This window comes from Heterocephalus glaber, unplaced genomic scaffold (assembly GCF_053883595.1).
Source record: "Heterocephalus glaber isolate CG9 unplaced genomic scaffold, H.glaber_assembly_v1.0 deba00001442, whole genome shotgun sequence".
Taxonomy (NCBI): Eukaryota; Metazoa; Chordata; class Mammalia; order Rodentia; family Bathyergidae; genus Heterocephalus; species Heterocephalus glaber.
In genome coordinates, this window is record NW_028258296.1 from 28908573 (window position 1) to 28924360 (window position 15788).

General features: G+C 42.0%; 1 long non-coding RNA gene across 2 annotated transcripts in view; it reads right to left on the minus strand.

The window, feature by feature from the left end:
- Positions 1-15788, minus strand: part of LOC147827671 (uncharacterized) — a 109640-nt gene that overhangs the window by 79604 nt on the left and 14248 nt on the right. For both annotated transcript variants that reach the window (XR_015451991.1, XR_015451992.1), the window contains exon 2: positions 9991-10119. This is a non-coding gene — a long non-coding RNA (uncharacterized LOC147827671). The remainder of the gene's footprint in view (positions 1-9990; positions 10120-15788) is intronic.

Sequence of the window (15788 nt, forward strand, 5' to 3'; positions counted from 1 at the left end):
AAAGGAGCTGTCAGAAAATGGAGATTCCAGCAAATATCTTGGAAACAGCAAAGGTTGCATAAATATTGGAAAATACAGTGGGAGAGTGGGCTACAGCCCATGAAGGAGATGAAACTATTCAAAGAAGCTAAGAGATATCTCAGCTTGGAAAGAAAAAGGATCCCAGGTAGTGGGAATGGAGAAAGGGGCTGAGCCCATTGAAGTTTACGCACAATCAGTGGACACCTCTGCTTACACGGGTTATACAAGGTCCAGTCACTCTCCACAGGCAGATGCTGGGAGGCTTGTCTCTGAAATTGTATACACTGTTTGAAGACAATTAGGGCAACCATCATGGGGCTTGGGAGCCTGCAGTGGAACCCTCTGCATTCCCGCCTTTAGGGACTACTGTGGTTTATATAGAGTTTGAGTGGGGGCTCAGAGCTCAAGGATTCATGTGTGGGAAGCATGGTCTCTAGTGCGGCAGTCTGAACAGTGATGGAACCTTTAAGAGGTGAAACCTAGTGGGAGATCACGGGGGACATGACTTTTAGAAAGGATTAACACAGTTCTTGTGGGACCACAGTTAGTTTCTACAAGAGTGAGACATTATAAAGAGCCAGCCCAGCCAGGTGCATTGGTGCACACCTGCAAGCTTAGTTATTCAGAAGGATCATGAGTTCAAGCCTAGCCTAGGCAATTTTGTAAAATCCAGTTACAAAAGAAAAAATAAAAAGGATTGGATGTAGCTCGGTAGTAGAGTACCCCAGGTTCAATTTCCAGGACCACACAGACACACACACACACACAGACACACACACACACACACACTCAAGGGATCTGGAATCACTCTCTGTCACTCTCTTCCCTCATGCACTCTTTCGCACCACGATGACATTGCTACAGGGGCACTATGCTTTTTGGACTTTGAGCCTCAAAACTGTGAACCAAATAAACCTTTTTTATTTATACATGCTTCAGTCTCAGAGATCTTTGTTTTAGCAACAGAAAATGAGTTAATACAGGAACCTTCAACAAAAAGTGGCTTCCTGCCAGCACTAAAGTTCTCACCATCAACTTTTCATAGAGAAAATTCTGACAATGAACAGTGTCTACCTATGTTCTTAAAAGTACCTACCATTCTCCTTATTGTATCAATCTTAAAGAGGAACAACAACAACACAAAGAAAGAAAACAAACATAGGAGGAAAGAAAAAGTAAGAAAAGATAAGTCAACAGGAAAACATGATTCTACCTAAAACAGAGATAATTAATAGAACAGAAAAAGGTTAAACAAATAAACAAAAATTTCTAAACATCTCAGAAATAACTGAGAGAAAATGCATCACAGTAAAAAAAAAGAAAGAAAAAGGTGTCATGAGAAAGAAACTATCAGAGAATGAGAAAAAGCTCTTTGAAATTAAAAATATGCTTGCCAAAATAATTAACAGTTGTGGGACTGGGTAATTAAATTGACAAAATGCCCCAAGGAAAATTTTTTAAAGAAATGCAAAATGTAACAGAAAAAATTAAAAACATAAAGGGGTGATCCAGAGACCTAAATGACAGGAATTCCAAAAAAGTTAAAAGGAAATTATAAGAAAAAAATAATTTACTAAAATGAAGATGAGAGTGTTATCTTTTAGAGTCCAATGAGGATACAGTTCAATAAATGAAGATCCACACTTAGACATAGCACTGAAAAATTTAAGAATAAAGAATACGTGCTAAAAGACTCCAGAGAGAAAAAATGTTGTACTTTGATAGATAGAATGTTTGATCTAGAATTTTATACCCTATCACATTATTAACCAAGCAAAAATGTAAATAAACCCATTTTCAGACATGACAGTACTCAAAATTTTACCTCATGTATTTCTTTCCCTAAGGAGTTACTCAAGGTACTCCAGCAAGATGACAGAAGATTAAGAAGAAGCTACTGAGGCCTTAAAATGAGCGACTCTAATCTTTGAAAGCAGTGAAGGGAAACTGCAGTATGACCACTGTGCTGCAGACCCAGAGGAAATAAGAACAGAAGATAGATAAAGGTTTCTTGGGTTGTTTGTTTGTTTGTTTTTGGAAGAAACGTAAAAAGGTAAGGAGTAGGTAATATAGAAGTAGCATGATTAAAAGCTCAGAAAACATGAGGGTAAGGTAAAGGACATCAGTGGAATATACAAAATAAATGGGGATGGTAAGTACTGCAGTGTTAGAGCGCTTGCCTAGCATGAGTGAGGCCCTAGGTTTGATCCCCAGGACATGGGGGGGGGGGCACAGAGAGAGACAGAGACAGAGACAGAGCAGAGAGAGAGGAAGGAGGAGGAGGAGAAAGAGGGGAAAGAAAAAGGGAGGAGGAGGGGAAGGGGAGGAGGAGGAGGGGAGAGGGAGGAAGAAGTGGGAGAAGAGAAACGAGGAGAAGGAAGAATAAGATAAAAAGGAGAGAAGAGGGGAGGGGAGTAGAGTAGAGGAAAGAAGGGGAGGGGGGAGGGAGGAGAAAAGGAACACTGGTTCCGTGAAGAAACGGATACTCTGGTCACCACTTTGGTCTGCTGCTAGTTACATTTACATAGCCAAAATAAAATAAACATTGGGACGGGGATTTGGCTCAGTGGTGCCACCACCTGCCTTGCAGGTGCAAGGTCCCGAGTTTGATCCCTGGTACCAAAAATAAAATAAAATAAAATAAACACTATTTCTTGCCTTCAATTTTTAGAATCAACCTTTTAGAATTAGCTTTCGGTCACTGTGACAAAAACCTGAGATAAACCAACTTAAAAGGAGTGATTTACTTTGGCTCCTGGTTTCAGACCACAGTGCTTGGTCCTGTGGCTCTGGGACTGAGGTGGCATAGCACCTCACAGCAGGAGAGTGCAGTGGAAGAAACTGCTCACCCCATGGCCACCAGGAAGCAGAGAGAGGCAGAAAAGGACCAGGGTCCCAATACCCCTTCAAGGGCATGCCCCCAGTGACCTAACTTCCTCCACTAGGCTCCATCTCCTAAAGGTTTTACCACCTCTCAGTAGTGCATAGGCTGGCAGCCAAACCTTTGGCATATGGGCCTTTGGGGAACATTTGAGATGCAAACTGTAACATAGCCCTATAAATACAATCAAGTCAACAATAATTTCAAAACAGAAATATAAAGGTATAGAAGAGGTGAAGGAAGTCAAGTATGGTAGCACGCACATAATCCCAGTACTCTGGAGGCTGAGACAGGAGAGCACCATGACTTTGAGGTGAGCCTGAGTTCAAGGCTAGCCTGAACTACATAATGAGACCCTGTCTCAAAAAAATCAAAAAACAAGAAGAGGTGACAGAAGTTGGGAGGTGGAAGAGAGAAGACACGGGAGGGAAAGGTGTAAATGTCAAACCCTTATCTTACAAAGTGAGGAGTGAAGAGACATTATATGTAGTTGATGGAATAGGAAATGGGAATTAAACTGTGTTCTTTGAAGTTGAGGAGGCCAGGGAAAGATCTGAGAGTCCTGATTTAACTATATTTAGAAGGGTAAAGGAGGAGACAGAAATGAAATAGAAGTGAACTGACTCTCTATCACAGTAGGAAGACAACAGAAAGCACTGAAGTTACTAACTTTATTTTTTATTGTTTTGGTACCAGGGATTGAACTCTAGTCCTTGCTCTTGTGCAGCAGGTGGTGAAACCACTGAGCTAAATCCCTGGCCCTGAAGTTGCTAACTTTAAAATGGCTTCTTATTTAAAAATATGGAGGTAACCACCAAATGAATTCAAAACAGAAAAGCTTTCCTCAGACAAGCAGGACTATGGATGATGAAGGTAGAGTAGGTTAATCTTGTTTTTCATTATAAAGTCTTTGGTTAATTTGATCTTAACCATTTGCATATTTTACTAATTAAAATCTTTAATGAAGAACTTACAAAAAAGTCTGAGATAAGCAGTTTATAAGAATGTTGAATATAATGGCACAAAAAAGAGGGATATAAATCAAAGTTGTATGAGAAGTCATCTCTAGGTCTTTGGATAATAGATTGTTTTATTTTCTTCTTTTTAAATTATAAATATATACATCTTCCACAGTAATTACATTTTCACTCTTATAATAAAAATAAATTAAAATTTAGCCCCTTAAGTTTCTCCTGGGGCACAGGAAAACTATTTCTTTGGGTGAATGTTCAATCTGGCTATGCGTGATTTAAAATGCCCACCTCCCCATGCCCATCCAACTCTCAACAACTCAGACAGCACTTGGCCCAGGTCAGACCAATTTAGGGTCAGCATTAGGAACCCGAGGACTCTGCATGACTCCGAAAATATTTATTAAAATCCTGACCCACCTATAGCATTAACCTCATCAGCAGTCCTCCGGATCCTCCACAAGTTCCAGGACCCTCTATGGCCATCAAGCTAGTTGAGCTCACAGCTGTGCCAGGTAGGGGTGGTGAGGGAGTAACTCAGCACTCACAAATATGAAGGTTCTGGTCATGCAAAACAACTCATTTATGACTAATGACAGAGTGAACATTCACTATGATAAAGGACATTCACTAGGATAAAGATACATAGAGTCACACTGGAATTCATTGTGTTTATCTCATATTTTGTCTATTTGTTTTTGTTTTTTGTGGTACTGAAGATTAAACAAACCTTGAGCCATCACCCTGAGCTACATCCGCAGCCCTCTCCTCTCCCTTTTAATTTTGAGACAGGGTCTCACTAAATCACTAAATTGCCAGGCTGGACTCAAACTTGCCATCCTTCTGCCTGTCAGCCTCCCAGAGTGCTGGGATTACAGGCTTGTGCCACCACACCCAGTCTCATCTGTTCATTTTATAGGTAGAAAACAGGCTTGGAGAGCAGAGTCTAAACTTGCCCAAGGTAAAAATATAAATCTGATTCCTAGTTCATTGCTTTCTGCTGGTACTAGAATCTTAGAAGGCAGATAATTAGGATTTCTCAGTTTCTTTAGACTATAAATGACAAGATCTCAATTTTAAGTGAAAAATTAACAGAAAACCATTGGAATCCAAAGGCAGGAAGTATAGTTTGTGAGGAACCAAAGCATAGTGGAGAAAGCTCACAGAAACGTGTGGTTTCTCTCATTTTGCCTCTGTGCAGCAGGCAGGCTTCCAGGCCCCACCCCAGGGGTTTGGGACAGTCCTTAGAAATAAGAGAACAGGCAGATACAGGGCCAGCACCAGCACAAACCAAAGCTGGAGAGGAGCGAATGGTGCAAAGGGGGAGGAAGAAGGGGAGGAATGCAGTGACATTCCAATTTGGGCGGAAAGCCTTCCAGTTATACATCATGCTGGAGATATTATTAGTTTTGTTCTTAATTTTAAAGGAAGGGGCTGTGACTTGGGGCAGTTAAGCTGCTAAGTAGCAGAGACAGAAATGCACACAAACACCAGATCTTCTTCCTCTTAGTGGAAGACAGTTTCCTTTTTTTATGCTTACCTGAACCCATTCCAGTTACTTCTCCTTTGCTATTCTTTGCTGCTCAGAGCTGGGGCTTCTTCCAAGCAGAACCCTGGCTGTCTGGGTCCATGGGCTGACACCGAGAAAGGACTTACCCTCTACTTGCCTTGAGGCTCCATCCATCTGCAGTCATTAGGTCTCCATTCAGGAGCAGGTACAGCCAGCTCATGCTGCCTCTCAAGAGCCCATTGTTGCATGTTTTTAGTATTTGCAAGCTTGTTGACATTGTTAGCTTGAAATTAGTTATAGCATGGAAATCCACACATGCTACATATGTGTGTTCTCCTTGACTCCCAGCCTGTCCGTTGAACATTACTAGCTCTCATTGTCTCCAGCTGCCCACTTCCTGCCTGGGAAACTTTGGAAAATGTTCATATGAAAACTCATCCTTAATGTTCAGTAATAATTGTTCTTTAAATATATGTAATGAATTAATTTAAAAAAAAATTTTTTTGCAGGGGTTGAGGGTGTAGCTCAGTGATGGAGCAGTTGCCTAGAACATGCAAGGTCCTGAGTTCAATCTCCAGCACTGAATGTTTTCTATCAATAATTTTGATTCAAGGCCAAGAGTTTAATTGAACAGGGGGGTTCTTTATGTAGTTCAACTCTCCACTTAGCTATAATGCTGAAATTCCCTAACATACACCTCAGTTCCCATCCCCTATCTCTGGCCTTTATCTCCCTGCAACCTTTTGCTGGGATTTCTTATCTAGTTTCCCTAGCTCTGGCTTCCTCTCTCTCAACCCACCCTTCAAATCTCTACCTGCTCCATCTTTGGAAAGCCCTGCCTCTGGTCACGTCTCTGTCAGAGGCTCTGTAACGGCTACCACACATAGTCCAAACTCCTGACCTGAACCTCAGGCCTCTGCTGCTTTTCTGCCTATTATTTCCGTTGGAGCCCAGATGATAAACTTGGACTGGATGCTCTCCTGGTTCTTTGTTCACGTGTAGTTACTTCTCTGTAGAAGGTCCTCCTTCACTCATCTCCTCTGAATCCAGTTCAAGTGGCATTTCATCCAGGATGTTGTCTGTCCCTGTCCGCTATTACCCAGCCAGAGGTGATCCCAGGTACTCTTGGTGCTCTTCAAATACTTTGGTTGTGGCTCTCATGTATGTCATAGCCATGACCAGTCTAGTGGGGGAAATGGACACAGTTATCCTCTACACCACTGCAACTCAGTTTGGTCCAGACCAGAAGTACCAGGTGATTTGCTAGAGATATAAAACTTTCATTCAAACATCCCAGGTTTAAATGAATCAATTCTGGGATGGGTGGGTGGGAACAATAGCTCTCAGATGATTTTAACACACGCTGGGTACTCTGCACCATACGGTGGGCTTTTTCCACTCCATATCCTTTTTTTGTTTTTTGGGAGTTTTTTTGGTACAGAGGATCGAACTCGGGTCCTTGTGCTTGTAAGGCAGGCGCCGGTACCACTGAGCTAAATCCCTGGCCCCTTCCATGTCCTTTTTAATAGCTGCTCTTCACAGCAGACTTTTTAGTGTTAGTATTTCCTCTGCTCATTTAGATGCTAGGTGTCTTATGTGCTGGAAGGATGGGCCCAGTAAAGCTCTTTTTCTACATTGCAGAAGCCCTGGAATGTTCCTTGAGTTCCAGGCCCTATAGCTCCATTCTGCATTCTGCTACTCCTCCCAGTACAGACATGAAAGACATTCACTGGGTGTTTGCAGCAAAGGTCATCTGCTAGGTCAGGGGATTCTGTTATCAGGTGAGCTTTGTGTGCAGCCACTTTGGTCAGCCCAGGACAAAGGTCAGCGCTCAACCGTGGGCTAAAGCTACACTTTACTAAGAAGAGGCCTCTCCACACACCCTACTCTCACTGAGAGAACTCTTTGCCTCCACTAGGACAAGGCGCAAGCTCTGGAGAAGCAGGACAAATATTTTTTCTTGTAACTTTTCAGTTGAATATAATTTCAAAGTTACAGAAAAAGTTGCCAGTACATATAGTATAAGGAGCTCCTCTGTACCCTTTCCCTGGATTCATACTGCAAGTACATTTTGTACCATTTCTTTATATGTCTCACATTCTCTGTACTTTTTCTTAACAATTTAAAAGTAGGTTGGAGGTATTGTGCCCCTTTCTGCTGAATATTTCTAAGATTAAGACATTGTATTATGTAAATATAGTATAATTACCAACTTTATATTAATATATCACTATTATCTAAACTATGGTTCAAATTCAAAGTATATCAATTGTCATGATAATGTCCTTCACATATATTGCTTTATTGCAAGCCCAGGATCTAGTCAAAGGTCAATACTTTATTGTATTTAGTTGTCATGTCTCTTTAACTTCTTTCAACCTGAAAGAATTCCTCAGCCTTTCTTTTAACTTTTTGGACCTTGACATTTTTGAAGGATACCAGCTGGTTGTTTGGTAGACTAATTTTGGATTTATTTTGTGTTTCAGGGTTCTATCTAGGTAAGCTTGTTTTGTCAGGACAGTCACAGAGGTGGCCTTGTATCCTTCTCAGTGTTTCTTATCAGGCCTGTTAAGACCACTACTGTCTGTCCCAATGTTGGAAATGTTAGCTTTGATCTATGCAAAGGCAGCCAACGACCTGTGTGACGGCTGTCCTCTGCTGGTGATTTCTAATATTGCCGCAGCTATGCCTCTGCTGACCTGATGACAAGAGGCTGAAAGTCCTAAAGTACAAACCCTGATGCTTTATGGATTGTGTGACCTTAGGAAAGTTATTTAGCTGTATTGAATCTCAATTTCCTCATCTGCAGAAGGAAGGTAATAGTCTCTTCCCTGCTTCCCTCAAAAGTAAGTCAGTGTGAAAGGGTCCCACAAGAACAATCATGTTTTCTATGGTATGTGTATGCTGGCTGCCATGAGTTCTCCACAGGGCCAGCCTCAGTGCTGCCTGGAGTCCCAAATCTGCTCTTCAGGACTCATGAAGCCCACGTTGGGTTTGGGCTCAGTGACCACCATGGCTGAGCTGCTTCCTGAGACTTTCATAAACAGGTTTCTATGTGTGGCCGTGAGAAGGAATTGGGGCAGCCCACAAGGAGAAGAGAGCTTGGCCTTCAATGTTTCTGCCCCTGGGAGTCAATCTTGGGGTCACCACTACTTGCTACACCAGCTGTCTACCCTGCTTCCACCAGGGTTATGGTCACACTGCTGCCCCAGGCTTGTTTATCCCTGCAGGACCTAGCTCTGAGCACGAGCAGCTGGCAAAGCAGGAGCAAGTGGCCTTGATCACCACCAAACCCTGGGAAAACCTCTTCTTTTAAGCTTTTCCCAGAGGCTTTCCCCAGGCTAAGCCAAGGGTTCTGTTGCTAAAGATAAAGTGCAAACTCTATTCTTACTGACAATTCAGGTTTCTGTCCACCTTTTGTGTGTGTGTGTCTTTAACAGAAGCTTAGGTGCCACCACACACAATTCTTCTTCCCTCCCTGTTTAACTTCTTTCCTACTTTCAGTAAATATTTATTGAATATATCAGTTTGGGGTCACTAGAGTAACAGATTGTGTGTGTGTGTGTGTGTGTGTGTGTGTGTGTGTGTGTGTGTAATACATAAAGGATTTACAAAGTAGGCTGAGAATGGCTGCCAGCAGAGTCAGGAATAGAAGAATGCAAAAAGGGCATCTGTGCACTGAAGAGCTGGAGGACCCACTGAAAGTCAAAGGCCTGGAGCTCCCTGCAAAGTCCATGTCAGAAGACCAAAGGGTCTGCATTGGAAGGCTGAAGAGTCTGTTTCAGGAGGCTGAAGGAACTGGTGAAGAATGTTCAAAGGTAATGGTGAAGGCCAGAACTCCCCCTAAGAAGCAAAGGGGCCTGACTTCCTTCTTCTTTCCCTTTTCATTTCATCCAGGCTACAAGCCCATTGGCTGGTGCCATGCACACCCGAGGTGGGTCTTCCTCTTCAGTTTGCACTTACAAGTCAATCATCCAGACACATCCAGTCTATGGTCCACTAATCCACTAGGTATTTCTTCATTCATTCAAATTGACGCCATAATTAAATATCACATTGAGCGTGATCTGTACCCCCAGACACTGCACTGGGGCTACATGGAAAGCAGGGTGCACAATCTGCCCAAAAGAGCTTATATTGTTGATTAGGTGACAGAAACAAATAGAGCAGCACTTACATTACAAATGAGGTCCCTGTGCCTTCTGAGGCAGTCCTTTTCGTCCCATCATGTCTCTTAGCCTTCCTTCTATCTCCCAAGTGGTTCAGAGCCTCCTCATTATTGACTTGTATTTATTTACTGCTCTCCAAGGACACAAGAGAGATACATTTTGTAGACTCCAAGGAGAAGCTCAGAGAAGAATGAGAAGTAGAGCAAGAAAGAGAAGAAACATTTCTCAGCATGAACATAAATTATTTTACAAATGTATCTTACTAACAGAAGCACCTGTCATAATGAATTTGAGCCATTTTCTATGGGGTCTTCCTGTCTTGGGGTTATCAGGATTCTTGGGAATTAGTGAATTAACACATGGAATTATGAGCATGTTATGAGGACAGGGTCTTCCAGATAGCGGTTGATCATGTGCAATTACATTGTCTAACCTCACCTTGGAAGTTGGTGCTGCAGGTCAGGTTGTGAGGAGTCAGTCTCACACAGTCGAAGGTCTGCTCCAGACAGGAAGGGGGTCACTTCTCACTTACTCATCACCTGATTCAATCTGCTTCATAGGCTTCTTCTGAGGAGAAAAATGAAACAACTAAGGAACAAGTTATCCACCACTTGTGTAGAGATGTCCTATTCACCAACAGATATATAGAGAACATGTCTGGGCCAAAAATATGAATGAGGAGTAACTTTCTAATGTGGTTTACTAGATAGCAAACATACTTGTCTCCCAAGTGGTTAGGGGATAGCTAGAACAGAGTGCTGATTAAATAGCTAAGACACTGATTGGATTCATACCTTCCCTGTTTCCTCATCCATGTGTATACTCTATATACAAAAGATACTGGGAAGGACCATGAATTAAGCATTCACAAATACATAATTACTTCTCAGAGAACAAGCAGATAAACAATCAGGCCATCCTACTATGCAAGACACTGACAGCTATTTTTTTCTTTTTGGCTTGGTTTGGCTGTTTGATTTTGCAGCGCTGGGGATCACACTCAGGGACTTGTGCATGTCAGGCAAGTGCTCTAGCCCCTAGCCCTTGATGGCTATTTGATAAAGTAGGCTACAAAATTCCATGAGAGTAAGGAATTGTCTAGTTCACCATCATACACCCAGAACCTAGTGCTATATCTGACACATATGAGGCACATAATGTAAGTTAATTATAGTAGAAGCCCACTGTGACCTAGTTTATTCTATTAAAGTAGCAAGAATTGACAGCAGAACAGTTTTGTTTTCTCTAGACAGTATTCCCCAGCCATACTTTGAAATTATATTGCAATTTCCAGCTTTACTTTCACTGATGAATAGTTCACAAAGTCCTTTAGAAATTAAAATGTTTCAACCAGCAATTGATGGTAATATTGAAGGCATTTCAGTCACTGAGTTCTTGATTGACAATGTCAAAACAATCATCAGATCCAGGATGGAAATACTCATGAATGCAACAAAAATGAAGACAGAATAAAACAAAGTCTCCTGGTATCTTAGCTATAATTATGAAAACAGGTGCTAACATGTATTTTGCTGAAAGTCCTGAAATTGCCTTCAAGCACAGGCAAGCAAATAATAGAAGAAACTGAAAGAAGAAGAAAAAGAACTATAGCCATAGAACTAGCTTGTCTATCCTGAGTGTGGGAGGGCAATACTTTCCTAGATTATTCCACATTTACTCCTCAGCCAACTGTTTCCCTGGTCCCCCACATCCTGTTGAACCAACTCTGTCTTCATAACAGGAATTTCTGCTGCTGCTTTTTGTTATCTTTCCAGCTTCCTGTCCTGTTCTGCTGGTGTTTGGTTTAGCCTCTACGTGAGTGGGCATCGGGGGTTGGCACTGCCCTTTGGAGCTTGGGGCTGAGATCCTGGCCTTCCTAGCAGGTTTCTTCCACAGATTTTGAGAGCTACCATATCTTGAGTGCTATGCTGGATATTTACATATGTTATCATACTAGCTCATTAATTTCACAGCCATTCCATGAGTCTGTTTTGTTCTCTCTCAATTTACAGACGAGAAAGTGTTAGAAAGGTTGAATGGCTTGGCCTTTCATATGGCACAGAAGTGGCAGAGGTGGAATTTCAAGTCAGACTGGCTGCAAAGACTGTGCCCTTTAGGTTCTTCAGTTTCCCCTTGGGCCCTTCATGATTTCTCTGGCATTTTTACTTCCCTTCTATTTTTTCCCCCTGTCTCTTCCCAATTCAAAATGGGCATCTAGCCATATCCTATATGTTACCTTCATCATCCTGGTTTTCAAAGCCCTTTACTAGTTGACCTTTCTGACTCCTCAGCCCATCCTACACTGCTCCCAAGCCCCTATGCTGTTTGGCAGCAAGCACCTCAGCCTACTCCACACTCCTGCCCAGGAGTCTGCAGCATTTGCCTCCTAGAACTTCTGCCTAAGGAGTTCTCCCCACTCTCCTCCCTGCTTTCTCACCTTCCCTAGACTTCCCATCCCTTCCAGCTGTGCCAGGCCTGGAGAAACCTCGTGATTCTCTCCATGAAGCTTCCCAGTCCACCCAACCTCAGTGGCAGCTCCCTGCTGGAAGATGAAGAGCTGCTCCTCTGGCCCTCGGTTTGGCCTTAACTATGTGCCATTTTTCAATACTTTCAATACCACTGACTTTGCTGTTTAATTTTCCCATGTGTTAATGTTTTCTCCAATTAGATGATAAGCATCTCCTGCACCAAGTGTCTCTTTTTAATAGTTAATGATATTTCTCTTAACATCTAGCTCAGTATTTTGCACACAACAGTGGTTAAGAAATATCTGTTGGTTTTTGTGTCATTATATTCGGGGCAAGTTGATATCAATACTTTTAGTTAGAATCACAAAAAAGCACAACTTCAAACAAACAAAAAAATAACCACCTGACATTAACCTTCAATGCCTACCACCTCTCACTCAGGGTTTTTTCTCCTTCCTCTGAGCTGAATACCTTGGTCTATGCATGCCACACAGGTCCTCAACTCAGCCCTACCCTCGACCTGCAGTCACCTCAGCTTACATTCTACTGTACCCCAGTTCTATCACTTCCTAGCTATTACAGAGCAGGCTACTTAACCACTTGGGCCTCAGTTTCCTCACCTGTAAAGTGCAAGTAATAATACCTTCAATCATTCATTCATCACCTTCATTGCAGGCTGACCATTTGTTCTATTACACATACGGAATTATTTTAGGTGCTGGGCATGAAACAAAATCTGACCATTCTAGTGGTAGGACTAACAAGTAATGAGGTAAACATATAATATGTCAAAGAGTGACAAGTGCCTGGAGGAGAACAAAGCTGGCAGGTGAGGAACTAGTTTTAAATAGCATGGTAAGGTGACACTGGAATTATGTAATAATTAAACGAGCAAGTCTGGGGATTTAGCTCAGTGGTTCCGGCGCCTGCCTCGCAAGCACAAGGTCCCGAGTTCAATTCCCAGTACAAAAAAAATATATATATATATTAAATGAGCAAATGAGTGTAAACACTTAAAACAGTGCTTGGTGCTTAGCAAGTGCTAAACAGTTGTTTGATATTAGGCATCATCAATGTATGAGAGATTTTTTTGTAAACAGAAAAGTACTAAATATTTGCTATAATAATTTTTAAAGAGAAATCAACTTGTTATACTGTAATTATATTTTCTATGGGTTGTCCATGTAAAATGACTTTGTTAATGAGTTCACACTTAAAAAGCACCCTCTCTTCTGTTACTAAGCTTACCTGCTTGTAACTGTCCAAATGTATGCATTAGTGAAATACACAAAGGTTGTTTCCCACTCTTAGCTCTTGTCTGGTGTTCTTTCAGGAATTAACTAACTACTTGAGAGTACATTAAAGCTCTAATCCTAAAACACAACCTGTATTAAATAATGAACCTTTGCTACTTATAACAGAAATTCAGGCAGATGCTTTTGAAACTTTAAAGTTGGCCCCAAGCCCAGAACACACACAAATACAGTTGCAGATAAGGTCCTCCAGTGTTCAGGATCCAGCAGAACCTCAGTTTCTGTAGAAATAGGTGAGAAAACTACAAGAAAAGCTTTTTTGTACTTGGTGATTCTGATAACAAATGTGTGGGTTTTACACCAAGCAATTGTCTAATTCTCTGAAGACATCACTGGGTGTCTTACAATTTCACTCGTTTCTGACACTACCCTCTAAGTATTCCCCCATTTCATATGCCCATCACAAGTCTTTCTGACTGACTGAGTATAAATAGGGAGTTCCTACAATCTCCTCCTCGGGTTCAGTAATTTGTTATAACAGCACACAGAACTCAGTAAGACACTTTGTTTATTATTACTAGTTTTGATAGTCGATCCAACTCAGAAACATTCAAATTAATCAAATTCAGTGGACAAGGTACGTAGGGATGGTGCTGATCTTCCACACTCTTTCTGGACATTCACCCTCCTGGCACATGGATGTATTCATCAATCCAGAGGATTCCTGAATCCGAATAGGTTATGGTGGAGGTTTCATATGTAGGTATGATTGACTAAATCTGTGGCCATTGGGATTCAACTCTCTCCAGCCCCTTCCTAGAGGTCAGGAAGTATGGCTGAAAGTTCCATCCTTTCAATCATGTGGTTGGTTCCTCCTGTGACTATCTAGTGCCCCCTTCTCCTCCCAAGTCAAATCATTAAAGTACATAAAGACACTCTTATCACTCTGGTGATTCAAAGAGTCTTCAAAAGCTCTTGTGTCTGCAGCCAGGGACTAAGGTCAATAGCATAGCAAAGGATGCTCCTGTCACTTCAAAAACTACAAGGCTGGGGATTTAGCTCAGTGGTGCTGCCGCGTGCCTCTCTAGAGCAAGGTCCTGAGTTTGATCCCCAGTATAAAAACAAAACAAAACAAAACAAAAACCCAAAAAGCTACAAGGGCTTTAGAAGCTCTGTTATAAGAACTGGGGCAGACACCAAATAATCTATTTCTTATCATGTCCCAAGTACCCATGAGCTGATTGAACCTCAAATGATCACTTAGCTCTTGGAGTTTTTTCTCTAACACTGAGGAGTCTTTGGTGGGACAATCTGCCATCTTCCCTGGAGACTCCCCTAGAGATCTTCCTAACATGAAATCTTTCCAAGTTCAGAGATGAGAGGGGCCAAGAGCAGAGCCTCCTCTGATCTCATCTACAAGGTGACTTCTCAGGGTGGGGCCAGGGCAAAGCTCAGCAAAATCATAGGCAGGTGCCTTTAGTTTCTTTTTAGAGACAGCCTTGGATGTAGACAGAGTTCCGAGGTGGTAGTAAAGGAGACTTCAGAAATGTCTGCAGTACACACCAAACTGTCTGGCTACAATGAAGACCACAGCCCCAGACTACAGAGGAGTTGGCAGTGTCTCTCGGTGGTACAGTGCTTGCTTTTTATACGCCAGGCCCTGAGTATGAACCCAGCACCAGAAAACAAAAACAGCAACAACAAAATACAATCAAATAAACAAAAAACATCTACAAGGGCCTATCTTTTGTAAGCATACACTGGTTGGTAAAATGTTAGGGTCATTTGAGAATTACATTCTGGTGGTAGGCTGCTCTGAGTGTGTATCAACACATGCCTCTCCACGAGAATTAACCACACCAAATAATAAGAATTAGTATTTACTGAGCACATTTGATGCACTGTATATTGGGCTAAGCACTTTCCATGCTTTATAATTTTCACAATCCAATAGGGTAGGTACTGTTATTAGACCCATTTTTACCATTTTAGGGAAGAATTAATCACATTTCTCAGAGAGTTTAATTATCTTGTTGGAAGTCACCCAACTATCAAGCCTCAGAGCTGGCCTTTGAACTGGTGCCCTTCTTCTGAATGTCTCACTCTGCTACAAGTGAGCTTCTGGCAAAAGGGCAGCTTCTAGCTCAACATGGAGGCAGTGGCCAAGCAAGATTTTGGAAAAGGCCATGTGGTTGAGGAAAGAATAAGTGCTATCTGACCAAACAAGGCAGTAAGGGCCAGGGCCAGAGCAAAGGCATTGAGGCATTAGAGACGGAATTTGGGATCACTATAATACTTTTATATGGTTGGAGAATGCAAGAGGAAGATAAAACAGGGTAAGAAGCTGGCAGAAGGAACACAGGACACAATTGTCTCTCCTCTAGAAGGGGTTCATGCTCTGAAACCTTCCTATTCCTCCCACCCTTGAAGGGACTACTATTTTGAAAATAGTGAGGAAAACTGCATAAGTGTTGTGCAAAGTCAAGTTAGTACTGGCATGCAAAAGTGTTTGACT